Here is an 18,761-nt window from a genome sequence, read left to right on the forward strand (position 1 = left end):
TAGCTAGAGAAGAACATCTTTGTTAATTTACGATTAAAACTAACACGTCACGAATTCAGATAAAACCGATCTGTATCATAAACATTATTTTTAAAATATTTTAAAAATAATAATTTACTTAGTTTGGCATAATTAAAATTATTACTTAACATAATTATACATAATTTTTAAAGATTAATTTCTATATAAATTTTCTTATTATTTATTTTTTCCAAGCTTTTTCAATCATATATATAAAAGATCAACCATTTTCGTGAACTTATTTATAGTTGCTTATATTAGTCCAAAATAGAATCCCTTGGAAATTAGGGATCGAACAACAGTTTGTGCCAGCATTAGCTTCGTCCTGCCAGCATTTAACATAACAATCATAATAAAAGCCTTAGCTTCTTCCTGCCAGCATATTAAATAATTCTCATAATCATATTAAACATAATAATCATAATAAAAGCCTTAGCTTCTTCCTGCCAGCATTTTCCACTCATAGATAACATCAATTGAAGATACCTAATCAGAATATATCATTGGACAAAGGTAGTAGTATGCAAGTGTTTACATGTAAATGACCTCATTAATATCCTATCCAATAGTTTCTCAACATTTGCACAACCTAAAAATATATAGCATATGGATATACGCTACAATTGATTTAGAGTCCATCTTTATCTACTTAAGCAGGTAATTTCCTTTCTACTTAACTTACCCTAGAATGTGTTGTTTTCTACTGACCTTAGTGCTTTATTTTTATTTTTTCTTTATCAAACCTCAGTGCTTTAATATATTAGGATAATTAATGATATATGCCTACTGGTTACTACCTCTAGTTATAGAGTTTCATATAGTCACGTGTTGTTGTTGTTCCTTGGCGCAACGGTAAACGTTGTTGTCGTGTGATCAAGAGGTCACGGGTTCGAGTCTTAGGAGCAGCCTCTTGCCAAATAAATTGGCAAGAGAAGGCTTGCCCCTAGTACACCTTTGTGGTGGGACCCCTCCCCAGACCCTCGCTTAGCGGGGACGCGTAGTACACCGGGCCGCCCTTTTATATTGTAAGGCAAGGCATCTATGCAATGGCTGGTGAATAGAGCAAGTATGCCCAAAATAATGATTATAAAAATGCTTGGAATATCCTATAAATGAAGAAGATAGTGTTCACCTCGTGAATAGATCAAGTCGAGGGAAGTGCAGATAAAGATGATAAAGATACGTATAGAGAGAGGAAGAGAGATGGGTTAGCAGGGATGGACAGTTGAGAGATTGAGGGAGTGATGGAGTATGATTAGCGTAATATTACTTATTTTAATTTTAATAAAAAAAGAAAATATAAGAAAAATACACAGTAAGTAAAAGCTCTCATTCTTTAATTTCGTGACAATTGTGTAAATATTGAAAATTTTACATATTAAAACCTTATAAATATGTAAAATATTTACTTCAAAAAAAATGTTGAGTGTGGATGACATAAAATCCTACAGCATTTGATTGTTCAATTTTTAATATTATAAATTATGAAAAAAACATTTCAATTTTTCATTAAGAACTTCTTGTACTCATTTGATTTTATTGATGCCACTATTAAAAAATGATTAATAAAAAAGTAATTATTTATTATTATTAGGTGTGGAATGGAAATTCGAAGCTATATTCCATTTTTTTTATTATAAATTGGGGATGGAGCAAAAAGCCCAAACCATATTCCATTATATATATATAAGATTTAATTAATTGTGAAGATAAATTAATTAAATAATTAACACCATATTATTCGGAAATTAAATATTAATAAAAGAACTTCAATGTGATTGATAATTTGTAATGTAGAGTGATGTGATTAATTGATGTCATGGGAAATTAGACTATATTTGTACACGTCAATTTTCTTTAATAAAAGAAATCAAATATAACTAATTTTTCATCAACCATGTTTAAAATGCTTATATGAAATAAGATAAAGAATCAGCATTCATTCACTTTAGATAGAATTAAACTATATACTTTAGAGTTTATGAGCAAGTCATTCCCTGCTGCACTAAAAGTAATGCCAATCTCTCATAACACCAACTGAAAATTAAATGAATTGTTGATAGAAAGATAAATTTAACAGAAATAAAAAAGGGGGAAAATCTCTTATTATCCAATAGGCTGATTACTAATTTCTGGCTTAGGTCATTCATAATCCCTTGTATCAATTTTGTAAATTATACTTAATTAAGGTTGAATTAATTGATAAAAGTGTTTTAATAGATAATGTAAAAGATATATAAAACTTAAATTAACATACATCTGTAGAATAATTTCATGTCTTTTTATGGAATATCCACTGATGCATCGTAGTGGCTTCTGATGGAGTTAACATGCTCAATAAAAAAAATGTCTTAGCGGTAATATGGCCTTGAAAATAGACATCACAAAGGCTTTCGATACAACTGGATTGGGCTTTTCTACTTGAAGTGCTTAAGGCCTTTGGGTTCTCTCTTCCTTTTCGGGATTGGATACTAAGCATTCTAGCATCTGTCGAATCTCAATTATGACTAATTCTGGCACTCATAGCTACTTCTCATGCTCTTATAGGGTAAGAGTATCTCCTATCTTGTTTAGTATTTTTGAAGACTACCTCATTAGGCTCCTCTCTTCCCTAGTTGATCAAGGACTATTGATCCCCATGGCTTATTCAGGCACATACATGTTCTCTACTCATCTTCTGTATGCCGATGACATCCTCCTATTCTGCAAACCCTCCCTCAGTAACGCCAGACTTTTATATCCAATCCTTCCAAAGTATGGTTTAATGTCAGGTCAGATAGTTAATTGGTAGAAATCAGAAATATTATTTGGCCAATCGATCACGCCACGTCGTCGACTGCAACTTGCTTTAGTAACAAAAATACAGATTGGGTCCTTACCGTTCAACTATCTTGGTGTCCTTCTCTTCAGGGGAGCACTAAAATCTTCTTATCTTTGTTGCCTTCGGATAAAATATCCAACACATTATCCAAATGGAAGGGACATAAACTCTCTACGGCGGGCATGTTGACCATGGTTAAGGTTGTTATCACTGGGGCCTTAATTCACTAGTTTATTGTTTATAAAATGGCCAGCGAGCCTTCTCAAACGCCTTAACATGCACATGATATCTGGTGTGGTTCTATCTATGAGCATAAATTGGTGGCTCCCCTTGGAGAGATTGTGTGAAATCGCTCACGGAGGGAGGTTTAGGTGTTAAACGGTTGCATACTTTCAACTTGGCATTATCGGGCAAGCTGGCTTGGGGTTAATTTGTTGCAGCTCCCTAGGGAGTGTTGGAGAGAAAAGAAGAATATAAGAAGTGAAAGAAATATAGGAGGAAGCTTTTCTTTAATTTTATTTCTCTTTAACTTGTGCTTCTTCACTTTCAGCCTATACAAGATAACTATTTATAGTACATGAAAATGTAACTATTACAAACCTAATAAATAACTCTTAATGACTAGTTAAGAGTGTAACTTAATATCACATAACTTTTCATAAGTTATTCTAAAACAACTTAAGTAACTCTAATAGTTACAAGTTAATTTATTTTGCTAACAATCAAAATAAAGACTATTAATTATAAATTTATTATTTCAACACACCCCCTTAAACTTATAATTTTTTTTATCTTTTAGTAACACCAAGAACATCTCTTAATCTGCTGAAATCTTCGAACTTCAAAGCTTTTGTAAAAATATCAGCAACTTGATCTTTGGATGGTACATGCTTGAGCTGAATTTCCTTCCTTCCAATGCATTCTCTAATAAAGCGATACTTGGTGTCAATGTGTTTGCTTCTATCATGGAAGACCAGATTTTTAGCCAATGCAATAGCTGACTTATTATCAACAAAAACATCAGTTGCTCCATCTAGAACAAACTTCAAACTTTTTAACATCCTTCTCAACCATATTGCATGACAAACACAAGAAGCTGCTGCAACATACTCTACTTCACACGTTGAAAGTGTAACAATTGCTTGTTTCTTAGAACTCCAAGCAAAAACAGCAGTTCCCATAAAGAAAACAAAACCAGTTGTACTTTTTCTATCATCAATATCTCCTCCCCAATCACTATCACTGAATCCATACAATCTGAAATTGTTTTGAGAAGAGTAAAATAAACCATAATCTAATGTACCTTTGATGTATCGAAGTTTCCGCTTTGCTGCCTCCATATGAGCTAAAGTTGGAACCTCCATGTAACGACTAATGAGTCCAACTCCATATAAGATATCTGGTCTTGTACATGTCAAAAATCTCAGCCTTCCAACCAACCTTCTAAACAAAGTTTGATTCACTTTTTCTTCAACATCATGCTTTGACAACTTATTTCGACAATCCACTGGCGTAGAAGCTGAATTGCTTTTATCCATATTGAATTCTTTTAAAATAGTTTCCGCATAAGACTTTTGAGACAAGAAAACACCTTCATCACTTTGTTTAACTTCAATGCCCAAATAATATGACATCAGCCCTAAATCAGTAATCTCAAAATTGTTTGTCATCAACTTCTTAAATTCTTCAATCATCTTTTGATGACATCCTGTGAAGATCAAATCATCAACATATAAGCACACATACATCATTTTTCCATTCTCATTTTCCTTAACATACAAAGCATGCTCGTATGGACATTTTGTGAAGCCATTCTTCTGAAAATAGTCATCGATGCAAGAATACCATGCCCTTGGAGCTTGTTTAAGGCCATACAAAGCCTTTTTTAAATTTAGCACCTTGTCTTCTTGACCTTTGACAATGTAACCCAATGGTTGATTCACATAAACTTCTTCTTCAAGAGTTCCATTTAAGAACGCTGATTTGACACCATTTGATGAATTTTCCATCCTTGTTGAGCTGCCAAGGAAATAACTTAGCGAATTGTCTCGATTCGAGCAACTGGAGCAAAAACTTCATCATAATCAATTCCGGCCTTTTGAGAAAAACCTTTTGCAACAAGGCGAGCTTTATACTTCTCCACTTCTCCTTTGGCATTTTTCTTTATTTTGAAAATCCACTTCACTGCTACTGCTTTTTTTTCTTTTGGAAGTGTTGTCAATTCCCAAGTGTCATTCTTTTTTATGGAATTCATCTCTACATCCATGGCTTGTCTCCATTTCTTTTCTTGAACAGCATCTTCAAATTGTACAGGTTCTGTATCAGCAAACAAACAGAATAAAGTAGGGTTATCTATTTCTTCAGTTTCTTCATAAATCTCCCTCAAGCTTCTCATTCGAGGCTGCCTTTCTGATGAGCTTTTTGGGGATGAGTCTGTTACATTTGTTTGAGATGTGGAAGGTGAATTTGGTGGTGTGACAACTACATCTTCATTCTGACCTGAAAAATCAACATCAAATACAGGAAGAAAATCGTAATTTTCATCTTGTGGAACCTCCCAATTCCAGGAGCTTTCTTCTTCAAACTTCGCATCTCTACTTATCACAACTTTTCCATTCCGAGGATTATAAAATTTATAACCTTTGGAATTTTTTGCATAGCCAATAAACACCATCTTCTCACTTTTATCATCTAATTTGCTTCTCAATTCGTCAGCTACATGAACATAACCAACACAACCAAATACTTTTAAATGAGAAATATTTGGTTTTTTTCCACACCATGCTTCATTTGGGGTCTTTCGCAAAAGCTTCTTTGAAGGACTTCTATTATTCAAATAAATTGCACATGTTACAGCTTCTGCCCAAAACTCTTTTGGCATACCTGTGCACTTCATCATGCTTCGAGTCATGTTAAGAATGGTTCTATTTTTTCGTTCCACGACACCATTTTGTTGAGGGGATCTTGGAACAGTAAGAAATCAACAAACACCATTATAATCATAGAACTGATTGAACTTCTCAGATTTGAATTCTCCTCCTCGATCAGTTCGTAATGATTGAATCTTGAAGCCGCTTTCATTCTCAACTAGTGCTTTGAACTTCTTAAACACTTCAAATGCTTCAGATTTTGCCTTCAAAAAATAAACCCATGTTTTACGAGTAAAATCATCAATAAATAATAAAAAATATCGACTCCCTGCATGTGAACTCGGATTAATAGGTCCACAAATATCTGTATGCACCAATTCAAGTGGCTTTGATGTGCTTGACAAAGACTCCTTTGGAAAACTAGTTCTGGATTGCTTACCGTACATACACCCTTCACAGATCTGATTAGGATTGTTTATAGAAGGTAATCCATCCACCATTTGTTGCTTGCACATTTGCTCCAATCCACCAAAATTCAAGTGACCCATTCTGAGATGCCATAGCCATGCAGAATCTGATGAAGCTTTCAAACACATAGGACGATCACTGTTGATTTTCAATTTGAACATTTTGTTTGAAGACATTGGAACTTTTGCAATCATTTTTCTTTTTCCATCTCTCATAACCAGCCCATTTTTATTCATCTCCACCTCATAACCTTTCTCCAAAAGTTGTCCAATACTCAAAATATTGGATTTCAAAGCTGGAACATAATAGACATGAGAAATAAATTGATGATCTCCATTCTTCAATTTGATAAGAATATCACCACTGCCCATAACTGGAACTGTTGTTTTGTCACCGAAAGAAATATTTCCTTTCTTAGATTCATCAAGTTTATAAAAAAGTTCTTTATTTGCAGTCATATGATTGCTTGCTCCTGAGTCTAGATACCAAGACTCCTTGCACCTTTCTTCATCTTCACTACATGTCAGCAACAAAGTTGAATCTTCATCATCAACCTCGACTAAATTGGCTTGTGCATCTTTATAAGAATCAGATTCACATTCTGCAGCATAATGCCCAAATTCTTGACAATTGTAACATTGCACATGAGATTTATCACGACCACGCCAATTATTTCCACGACCTTGAAAATTATTGACTCTGCCACGTCCTCTTGCATTCCATTGCTGATTATTTGTTGCTTCATTATTGTAGAAATTTCTGCCACCTCTACCTCTTCCATTATATCCACGATTCCAGCCATGACCTCTACCTCTTGATCTTCCTCTTCCTCTTCCATATCCACCTACAAATGACTTCTTTTCTTCTTTATCATTCAAATCAAGTTTCGCTTGCAACACCTGAGCGATGGGTTCTTCTCTGTTCTTTAATCTCTCCTCATGGGCTTGTAACGAACCCAAGAGTTGATCTACAGACATAGTCTCCAGATCCTTTGATTCTTCAATAGCAGTCACCACATAATCAAATTTCTGAGTCAAAGAACGAAGGATTTTTTCTATCACAAGAACATCCTCCATTTTTTCTCCATATCTCTTCAACTGATTCACAATTACCAAGGTTCTATTAAAGAACTCATCAATTTTCTCTGACTCCTTCATCTTGAGTTTCTCATACTCACTTCTCAAGGTTTGCAAACGCACCTTGACTACTTTATCTTTCCCCTTAAAGGAATTTTCAAGAATCTCCCATGCCTCCTTCGCTGTTGTTGCAGTAGAAACTTTCACGAACATATTCTCATCCAGACACATATGGATTAGCGAGAGTGCTTGTTGGTCTTTCTTCCTTGTATTCTTCAAAGTCACCTTTTGAGCATTCGTCAATTCCGCCTCATTCTCTGGCTGATCATAACCGGTTTCTACCGTTTCCCATGCATCTTGAGAACCCAATAAAGCCTTCATTCTAATGCACCAGTTATCATAGTTATCTTTTAAGAGTTGTGGATATTTGTATGGAATCGTTCCATTCAACATTTCTGATACCACTTTGTTGGAGAGAAAAGAAGAATATAAGAAGTGAAAGAAATATAGGAGGAAGCTTTTCTTTAATTTTATTTCTCTTTAACTTGTGCTTCTTCACTTTCAGCCTATACAAGATAACTATTTATAGTACATGAAAATGTAACTATTACAAACCTAATAAATAACTCTTAATGACTAGTTAAGAGTGTAACTTAATATCACATAACTTTTCATAAGTTATTCTAAAACAACTTAAGTAACTCTAATAGTTACAAGTTAATTTATTTTGCTAACAATCAAAATAAAGACTATTAATTATAAATTTATTATTTCAACAGGGAGTCGCCTACTTTAGTCTCGGTTCATTGGACTGTCAGGTCTATCTAGAACAATGACAAATTCATCGGTTTCGTGCTCGGTTAAACTGGCCTATGGTCTTTTGCAGAAACATTCCTTCTAGCGGATTGGTAGGACCTCCAGACTCAATTTCTGAACTTCAAAATGGATTAATCCATGAGTTTTTATACAAACACAATTAGCGCCTACCCGCAATCTTGTGGAGGGGGTGAATGATTTTCTGCATGGATCGAATTGGATAAACCTACCTCCACTACCGCAACACTTGATTCAATCAATTGATTTGTTTCTCAAAGCGGAGAGGAGTTAGATCTGTGCATATGGAAGACTGTTGAGAACGGCATTGTCACGGTGCAGTTATTCTATCAGTGGTTGCAGACACCGCCGGTTAGGCCTGATTTTTTCCTATTCATTTTGTAGGTCTTGATTCCGCCATTGAGGTCTCTCGCGCTGGTGAGCTTTCAAAGGCTATTTACCAACCCATGACTTGCTTTGTCAACACGGTATTACTATTTTCTTCCACTACTACTTCTGTCAGTGCCAAAATGAATCTATCCAGCACTTTTTTAGGGAGTGTGAATTTGGTAGACAAATTTGGTTGAGCATTGGATTATTGTTCAGGTGGAGGATGGAATTGAACATGAACTTTGTTGATTTCTTGCAGCATGCAGCAATGCAACGTTTCAGTGCTCAAATTTATTCACTGTGGATCAGTGCGTTGGTTCAGGGAGTTTGGGTAATTTGGTTAGCTAGAAATGATTTCATATTCGAGAACGTTGCCCCTTACATTCACCGCTCGCTCCGTCTTTTATGGTCATAGATTCAGAGAGCTAATCATAGAAGGCTGCAGTCATGTCTACATCATGCCTTGAGGATACTAACGGTCTGTTGGGAAGCCCCACCTCGGGATTGGATCAAAGTAAACATAGATGCATCAGCCACTTCATGCTCGGGAAGTTGCATATGGGTCTTTAGGAAGCTGCATTGTCGGATCCTTTGCTTTTCCCTCGTCATTTACTTTCGCACACTTAGCGAAACTAGAGGCTGCTTTGCACGTGGTTAAATTAGCTCATTCCAAAGGTTGGATGTCAGTTCGGCTAGAAAGCGACTTAACATACGTCATCTCATTGCTGAGGTCGCGCAAAGGGAAATTTCCATGGCAAAACTTTGAAAATTTGCGAAGTTTGCTCACTTTCACAACATTAATGCATCTCGTAGTTTCGCATGTCTACCGTGAAGGCAACATGGTCGGGGATGCACTCGCTAACTTGGTTCGGATTAGCACTACGACTTCCTGGTGGGACTCATATCCGAGTTCTTTTGACGGTTTAGTTAGTGAAAATTGTTTAAGCCGTTTGACGTATCATTTTTCATAATCTTTCTGTTTTCACACTTTTTATTTTGTTCTCCATTTATATATGAATTGAGCTCGGATAAAGGGTTCCATGGGGGTGCTAACCTGGTTGAGATGTCTGATAGCCCCGTCTCCTCCTTCAAAAGCAAATGGTGATAGTGCATCTTTTTGTTGAGGTGGATCCAAAAGTAAATCATCAGGTACTAAATTTTAATTTTGTATTTTTAGATATTTAAATATGATATGCATGCTTGTTTAATTTTCAATCAATATGTTTACTTAAATTTGTTTCATTAGTTCGTCTCAAATGATAATATCTAGCTTCAATTACCCTCATTATGCATAATTAATGTAAGCGAATGTGCAACTTCAAAGTGCCAACATCTATGCAATTGACATTCACTCTTTCGAATCCGATAATATAATTTGTTTATTTTTAGGCTTCCCTTTTTTTCGTCTCCATCTCTTTTAATTCGATTACAAATTTGTTCCTTTTTTAGATCTCCAATGAAAGTAGTCATGATTTACTTCCATTGTTTACGTCTATGCTTCCAAATATTAACTCAAATTCATCTGGATAATTAACATGTTATACTATTTTAACTAAAATACCTATCTTTTGTTATTGTTATTATAACTACTACTATTATTATTACTTTATATACTTTTTTCCCTATAAGGTTTGGAGCTCGTTTGCAAATATTTCTCCTCAAAATTAAGATTAGACGGTTAAAGATTAAATGCAATTTTAATTATAGTAGAATGTAATTTCGTAAACTAATTAGCATAATCCAAATTTCAAATTATGCATAAAATTAAACACTAGACTTTAAATAATTTGATATTTTTCGAACCATCTCAATTGTGTTTTGATCAATTATTAAACCTAACAAAGATTATATCCAAACTGAGTTTATCAAAACATATCTAATTAACTTTTCCAGAGACTAATTCTTACTTAGAAATTAATGAAATTAGCTAAGTATATGATAGTACATTGAGTAATAGTTTCATTTTTTTTACAATAGTGGTAAAAAAAGTACAACACACTGTATTTTTTGTGCCAAATGGAGACTTTCTTTTTACAAGAAAATATCTTTAGGATATCATATACATTGATATTAACAAAAAAAAAAGTTACTTTTCAGGATATTGTTGATTTTATATGCCAATTGGAGATTTTTTTTTTACAAAATAATATCTTCGGATATCATATACATGATATTAACCAAAAATAAATTAATTTTCAGGATTTTATTGATTTTGAAAATCAGATTTGGTATGTTTGCAAACAGTAGCAGAGTATATAAATATGCATGTATTAGAATATGTTAATTTAAATTTCATCAAATAATTTGAATACCAAAAAGAAAACGAAATGAAGACTCTTCAAATTCTTACCATCCTTATCCTGCTCCTTTTGATAATCACTAAAGGTATATAAACCTTATACTTGTTTGCTATAATTCAAATGCTAGGCATCTTAGCGATTAGTTTTTTTTTTAATTCAAGGCAAAATTGATGGTTTGTTTTGATATTCTAATTGTAATTTTCATCTATTATTATTATTATTTAATATTTATTCAATTTTTGGTTGGTCATTTTCCAAAGAACACCACATATATGCTAAAAATAATAAAAATCAATGTAAGGTTTATTTACCAATTTTTAAAAATCCATTAGTAATTGATAACATCAAGATATTATCCATGGTATCAAAGTGGATATTTACCAAAACGGCGGCGTATTGGGAACACCGGGGAAGCAGTGGCGTATCAAGCAAGTCATCTATGTGGCGGATCTCCTAGTTTCCGCCACACGCTATCTGTAGTTAAACCTACGCGGGATCCGCCTACGCGTCTCGATCCGCCCGCCCGAGCCGATTCCCAATAAAGACAATTAATGAACCGTTAATGAGCTAACGACCACAGTTAAGAGAGATCCGTAACCGCCATTAATGAGGCATTAATGGAGACTTTCTAGTTACTGGAAGTTACGATCACATGACTATAAATAGCTTGCACCCCTAGCTATTGAGGTACACATTCACTCTCTTCCTTAAACCCTACCTTTGTCAATATAGTTTATTCTCCTTTTACCATACTAACTTTGGCATCGGAGCTTCCCCCCGTCGAACCCAACGACGCCCCCACAGGGAAGAGAGTTGATCGGAAATCCATCCCTAGTTATCAATTGGTGCGGTGAACGTGGAATCCTAACATAATAAGGATTTCGTTCACATTTTAAACATGACAAACGGAGGGTCTAATCCCTCCACGGGAACAGAAACACCATCCATAACACCATTAACTAATGTCACTACGAACGCTGGTCGCGTTGACCCTGATGCACCAACCGTGCATGGCGAAGGGAGCATGTCACCTGACTCCTTCATTGAAATTTGTGCGGGATCCGTCGGAAGAGAGCATGGACCCGCCATGGAAAGTCGGCTAAGGTCTTACTTGACGATTCCTCCATTCACCCTCCGTCGTCCCCATCCGGTTCCTACGCCATCACAATGGCAGAATACTCTCATAGGACCCAATGCTCGTGACTCGTCGTTTTTTGTTTCTCACACGGCGGACTCCACAGTTGTTAATCCAGTGCTCGCCAACACCCAACCGCCGTTGAATCGAAGGCTGTTTTTGGAGATACCAGAAGGGAGTCAAAGGAATGATTCGACTCTTCCTAGGGACACCGCAAACCCTGGGATCACCATTGGCAGTCAGGAGGGTCGTAGGCACAAGAAGCGTAAAAAAAACACGTGGAAAGGAGCGATCTCAATCCCCTTCTCGCCCTAGGCGTAGATCACAAAGACGAGGTAGATCTCCTCCAACATTTGATTGAAGGAGAAATGAGCAGCAAGCTGGATTACCACGACAGGATAGACAAAATCCGCCACCAAATCAAGAAGAAAATAGGCGAGCTCCTCCTGGCAGACGGGGTGGAGGTGGTAGAAGGTCACCATCCGACCCATCATCCGATTCCAGCTCTTCGTCTTCTCAAAGTAGACCTCCAAACAGAAGACGTCCTTGGGAGAATCGACGTACTATGGAGGAGCAAATCAGAGCCGAGGTACGCCGTCAGAACGAAGAGAATTCCAGGCATAACCCATTCGCCAACCGTGATTCGCCTTTCACTGCGTGGATCGAGGTTGAGGAAACCGAGCGGCACTTTAAGATTCCTAACATCCAAGTCTATTCAGGTGAGGATAATCATGAGGCCCGTACAAGAAAGTATCGCATGTTGCTTGGCCTTAATCGAGCCAGTGAGGCGGTGCTATGTCAGATGTTCATCACTACGCTCAAGGGTCCTGCTTACGATTGGTTCCAGTCCCTTCCCCCAGGATCGATAGACAGCTGGGATCAGTTAAGTCGAGAATTTTGTGCGAAATTCGTCGGATGCATTCCTCCAATGGTTAAATCGCGAAAGCTCTTTGAGTTAAAACAAAAAGAGAATGAACCCCTTCGGGAGTATGTCGATAATTTCAACAAATTGTGTATCCGCATTGTTGATGTAGATATCTCCATGGCAGTAGAAGCGCTGGTGAAAAACACAACGTGTAAAATCTTACAAGAGGATTTAATCAGAAACAAACCGAGGAATATGGCGGAACTAATAGAAAGGTGCAAGGACTTTATGGAGGTTGATGACATCCGTAGAGAGTCTATATCTCCACCCAAGAGAGACAAAGGCGAATCTCATCGACGGGACAAGGAAAAGCTCCCTGATTCGTCATCCCGAGGTAGGCGAAGAGGATCTAGAAACAAACCTGCATACATACCATCGTTTACACCGTTAAATGCCTCCAAAATTGAAGTGCTAATGTGGATCGATAACAGCCAGCACAAGCGGAGCATTTCATACCCCGAACCGAAGGGAGGGAAGTACACCAACACAGGGAAAAATCATAAAAATTATTGCAAGTACCACCGGAGAAATGGTCATGAGACGGATGCAAGCTGGGAGTTGGCCAGGGAGATAGAAAGGCTTATCGAAAGGGGAAAGTTGGACCGGTTCGTCCAAAATGATAACAAGAAAGGCGATGATGATAAACCAAGAGATGATCCGAGAAAGAAGGCGAAAGGAGTCATCAACGTCATAGCGGACGAACCAGGATATCAACCCGCGCTAAAGAAGCCAAAAACCATTGCTCTCGAAAGGATGTCGCTCAATCGCCCTTTCGCAGATGTAGGCCCAGAGGTTCCTCCTCACGCAGATGCTCTGGTCATCACCATGATGGTGGAAGGATGGGAAATGAAAAGAGTAATGATCGACACTGGTAGTTCATGCAACGTCATTACAAGAGGGGCATTCGCCAAGCTCAAGATCGATCCTATCCAGGTGGAGACCACCATTATAGACATCCTGGGAGTAACAGGGCACACAATCCAGATGAAAGGGCATGTAATGTTGGAATGCGAGTTGGCAGATGAAGATCAAGTCTGGAAGGGAGATCTAGAGTTCTTCATTATGGATGGTCAGTTGGCTTATAATGTCATCTTGGGGCGGCCGTTCATCTCAGAGGCAACTGCCATGGGGGGGGGGTAATGGTCAAAGGGAATCAAAGAGTTGCTCAGGAGACATATTCGGCATCCTTGACGATTCGCCCGCAGTCCAAGGATGATGAAGAGGAGGAACTTGTCACAATGGCTTTGGGAGATACAGAGATGTTTCTTATGACAAATGGAAAACAGGTACGAATCTCCAGAGGGCTAAAAGATGAGATTAAGGCAGATATTACAAAGGTTCTCCTCGAGTCGGAAGATGTCTTCACATGGAAAGATGAGATCCTCCCAGGCATTAGTCCAGATGTAATCACTCATAAACTCAATATCGCCGAGGACGCGGTCCCGATAGCACAAAAACAGAGAAATCATAGTCCTGAGAGACAGAAGGTGATTGAAGAAGAGATTTCTAAACTCAAGAAGGCAGACGCCATTGAGGAGGTAATTTATACACAATGGCTAGCGAATGTGGTACTAGTCAAAAAGGCGGGCGGATCATATCGCATGTGTATTGATTTCACAGATCTCAATAAAGCTTGTCCCAAAGACAACTACCCTTTACCATGTATTGATATTCTAGTAGACGGAACCGCAGGACACGCCATGTATTCCTTTACTGATGTAAAATCGAGCTATCACCAGATCCCGATGGAGCCATCTGACAGGATCAAAACTTCATTCATAACACACCAAGCGACCTATTGCTTTAAGGTCATGCCCTTTGGACTCAAAAATGCAGGGGCAACTTACCAACGGATGATGAATAAAATATTTGAGGGGAGAAAAGGTGACAACTTTTCTGTCTATGTAGATTATATGATCATCAAAAGTACCACTGTGGAGTGATAGTGCGACGCCTAGTGGTAGAGTTTTCACGACGAAATGTATATATTGTGAGTGCGGATTCTAAATCTATGGATGTGATCTTTATAAATTACTCTTAACTCTACTAGACGCTACGACTACTTAGGGGCAAGTGTACCCCGTCGTATCAAGTAATAATCCGGTTAAGACCGGGTATCGAATCCACGGGATTTATAACTGCAAGTATTAGACGACTCGATTTTATACGTTATCTAAGCGGCGTATACTTTGGGATTAGTGTGCGACACAACTACAAACTACTCCTAAACTATTGGCGACACAGGTTTATGTAACGGAAAACTCCACGGAATGATATGGGCGACGATAAGTTATAAATATAAAAGGCAATGACTCCGAATATATTCGATTGACAATTTACTCTTGCAAAGACGACTACGTGTAGTTCGACCGACCCGTGAAGTACTTAGACTACGTGGTTCCTAGTCAAGGCGTGTCTAATGCTGGGGATTAGAAACTAGGGCCCGTAAGTTCCGTGGTGTGTCAATTCCTACGGTTTCCGGTGCGTCACTTCCGGTAGGGCAACACCTATATGAATCCCTAAAGATTGCCCGAATGGCGTCGGAAATCGCGTTCCCCTACACAATAGTCAATTACGAGTATCAAAACAAGTAATAAACATCAACACGTATATAGAAACGGAAATTGCAAATCATATATTATAAATGTGGAAAGCATAAATGAGGAATACTGTTAAGCCCAAAATATACCTAAAATATCATTAATATTTACATCATTTTTATTACAAATTTATGTTGTTTATATCTGTTTAGATTACTTTTACTCTCGAATATCTTTCTTTTTTGCAAGGTACCTAAATATTTGGTAAAATCCAAATAGGAACGAAAAAGGATCAAAAACAGAAGAAAAACCCTACAAAAGGAGTCAAAGACGACGTAAATCGAAAGCACCAAGTCGAGGACACGAACGAAAGCAAAGAAGTGAGAAAACTCATCGTGCCGCGACAGTGAATCCCCAACCCGCGGCCGCGATGCGCGTGGTTTAGCCATTTCTCCCCTTCGTCCAACGTTCAACTTACTGCTACGTCATTCACGGTCGAGGATTCCTATCCTCGGTAAGTGCAGAAAATTTGCCAAAAGCATTTAACACATGCTGAAATCCAAGAAACGCGTTCGTTCAAGTGGATAAAGACGTCCTTTCACAACGGACACGACTCTTAACCAACGGATACATCACTTCAAACACAACCCTTCAACATCTATAAATAAAGAGTTGATGTTGAGAAAAAATGCAATGAAATGTTATAATATAGATATAGAATCAGAGCGTAGAACTTATGTCTAAGTTCTAAGTAAAAACATTTCGAGAGTTAGAAATTAGATTCTGTACAAAACAAGATGAGGTACACATATTGTTTATAGTTTAATTACAACTCAGTAGCGTTTAAACATTGTTCCAGTTTTAGTTTGCATCATGGTAGTGGCCGACCGAATCCCTATTACGAAGTTACAGCGAGAAGATTGAGTAGAGTGTTCGCCCCTGAGCCTGACAACCTCTAAGGAAACCCAAGGAAAGGAACCGATCAAGCCGTTCACTTGCACGCCCTCGAAGAACTCGATGCTCCATGTTCTCTATAAACTTGTATCAATTTATATTTCATCTAATAAAGTCCGTTCTATTCGACAAATCGTTATGCAGCACTTATGGTAACCAATCCAATATAAGTGAGGCTGGTGTTTTCATTAATACGCAGTTGAATTCAAAATCATTACAAGGAAACTTTGTTGAACACTTAGGCAAATTATCATCTCGAAAGAGTTTTAATTTGAGTAAGGGCAACTATCCCGAAAGGGTTTTGTCGCGTTCAAAGCCAATTAATTAGAGGTTCCGTCATTTATTTCATCATCATAATTGATACAAAGTTTAAGTTGTTTTCTTTGCTTAATGCAAATGAATACATTCATTGTTTTTCTAAAAAGTTCTAAATGTTCCTGTTTTGTAAAATTCATCCTTAAATCAGAAGATCTTTCTAACAATCGATTTATTCTAAATATAAAATCTTATTCCAGCATTTTTCAAGTATTCAAAGTTCATAAACTCAATTAAACAATTATTTTTCCTAAATTCAATTAGACAAATTTCACTTTTCATTTACAATTAATAATAAATCTAACAAGTTCGAAATTAATAAATTCAAAAATAAGTTTTTTCGTTAAAAAACGTATCCCTATGGGATCGATATTTTTATTACTACAAGCGAAACCGTGCACTTGCGGAAATCGCTCAACAAGTTTTTGGCGCCGTTGCCGGGGATACGCCAAAATTTTTGACAAAATTTTTATTTTTCGTATTTTATTTTCGAATCTAGGTTTACACATTATTTTTATACAATTTTTATATTTTATTTATTTTTCAGTTTATATAACATATTTGTTTTCAATTTTGTTTTGAAGGTAGTTTGGCTCGTGTAACCATTTGAAGTTCATGCGCAGTTCACGAAATTCGGGCACGCCACCAGACCCTTTTGATCCAGAAATTGAAAGAACACTTAAGAAAAACAAGAAAAACAAGAAAAACAAAGACAAAACACCCTTAGAAACCAAAAAAATCCAGCCAGAAAATATGGCCGATCCACCGACACTTATGGATTATGCTAGGCCAGGAATGGCCGGTGTAACTAATAGTGTAGTTAGACCCCGTATAAACGCAAATCAATTTGAAATTAAGCCTGCTTTGCTTAATATATTGCAAAACAACATAACGTTTTATGGACTACCTAACGAAAACCCTAATGCACATTTGACAAATTTCTTAGAAATTTGTGATACTTTTAAAATTACTGATGTAACAGCCGAAGCAATCAAACTTCGCCTCTTTCCTTTCACTTTGAAGGATAAGGCAAAAATTTGGTTAACTTCTATGCCTGCTGCAACATTTGAAACTTGGGACCAATTAGCCCAAGCGTTTTTATCAAAATAGTTTCCCTTAGCAAAAACCGCAAGAGTCATCAAAGAATTGACATCTTTTACACAAAATGATAATGAAACTCTTTATGAAGCTTGGAAACGTTTTAAAGAACTTCAACGTTTATGCCCACACCACCAACTGCCAGATGCACTTTTAATGCAGACATTCTATAATGGATTAAATCCTACAACTAGAGGTTCATTAGATGCTATGTCTGGAGGTTTATTTATGAAGAAGACGTCCGCCCAAGCAAGAGAACTTTTGGAGGAAATGGCAATCAACAGCAGTATGTGGCCCGCAGAGCGTGGACATATACCAACGGCGAAACCATCATCCTCAGGTACATCATCGGTTAAAGGTATAATGAATCTTGATCCAGTAGCAATGTTACAAGCCCAATTTTCTGCCTTATCGCACAAAATTGATAAGTTTATGGCACTATGCGATCCTAATGATCCAATCCAGAGAGACATTGATTACGAAGGTATGAGTGAGATAGAACAGGTAAATTTTGTCCAAGGACAAAACCAAACTACTAATCCTTATTCTAATACTTATAATCCTGGATGGAGAAATCATCCTAACTTTAACTGGAAAGATAATAATAGTAATAATAATGAAAATGCTAATCAATATCGTGTAAATAATTATCAAAATCAAACAAGAGATACGATTAGCACTTTATCTTCAAAAATCGACAAATTTATAGATGCTATGAATGGAAAGGTAAGTAATCAAGACGATGGTTTTAAACGGATCGAAAGTAAATTCGATCAGCTTATCAAAAACCAATCATCTAGCATCCATAATTTGGAGGTTCAAATTGGACAACTTGCTAAATCAATTCCATCCCGCAAAGAGGGAAGTCTTCCCAGCCAAACGGAAGAAAATCCGAAAGAGCATGTTAAGGCTATCACTCTTCGTTCAGGAAAAAACTATTTAGGTCCGGAAATGCCCAGAAATTCAACTTTACCTGGAAATGATTTACCAAAATCCAAAGAAGATACGTTAAAACAAAAAGATACACCAATTGAC

General features: G+C 36.9%; 1 non-coding gene across 1 annotated transcript; it reads right to left on the bottom strand.

The window, feature by feature from the left end:
* Positions 1-17,759: 17,759 nt before the first annotated feature.
* On the bottom strand, positions 17,760-17,866 carry LOC136234408 (small nucleolar RNA R71). Its single transcript, XR_010691292.1, has one exon. It is a non-coding gene; the product is annotated as a small nucleolar RNA R71 (small nucleolar RNA).
* Positions 17,867-18,761: the final 895 nt, after the last annotated feature.

Source organism: Euphorbia lathyris, chromosome 6 (assembly GCF_963576675.1).
Source record: "Euphorbia lathyris chromosome 6, ddEupLath1.1, whole genome shotgun sequence".
Lineage (NCBI taxonomy): Eukaryota > Viridiplantae > Streptophyta > Magnoliopsida > Malpighiales > Euphorbiaceae > Euphorbia > Euphorbia lathyris.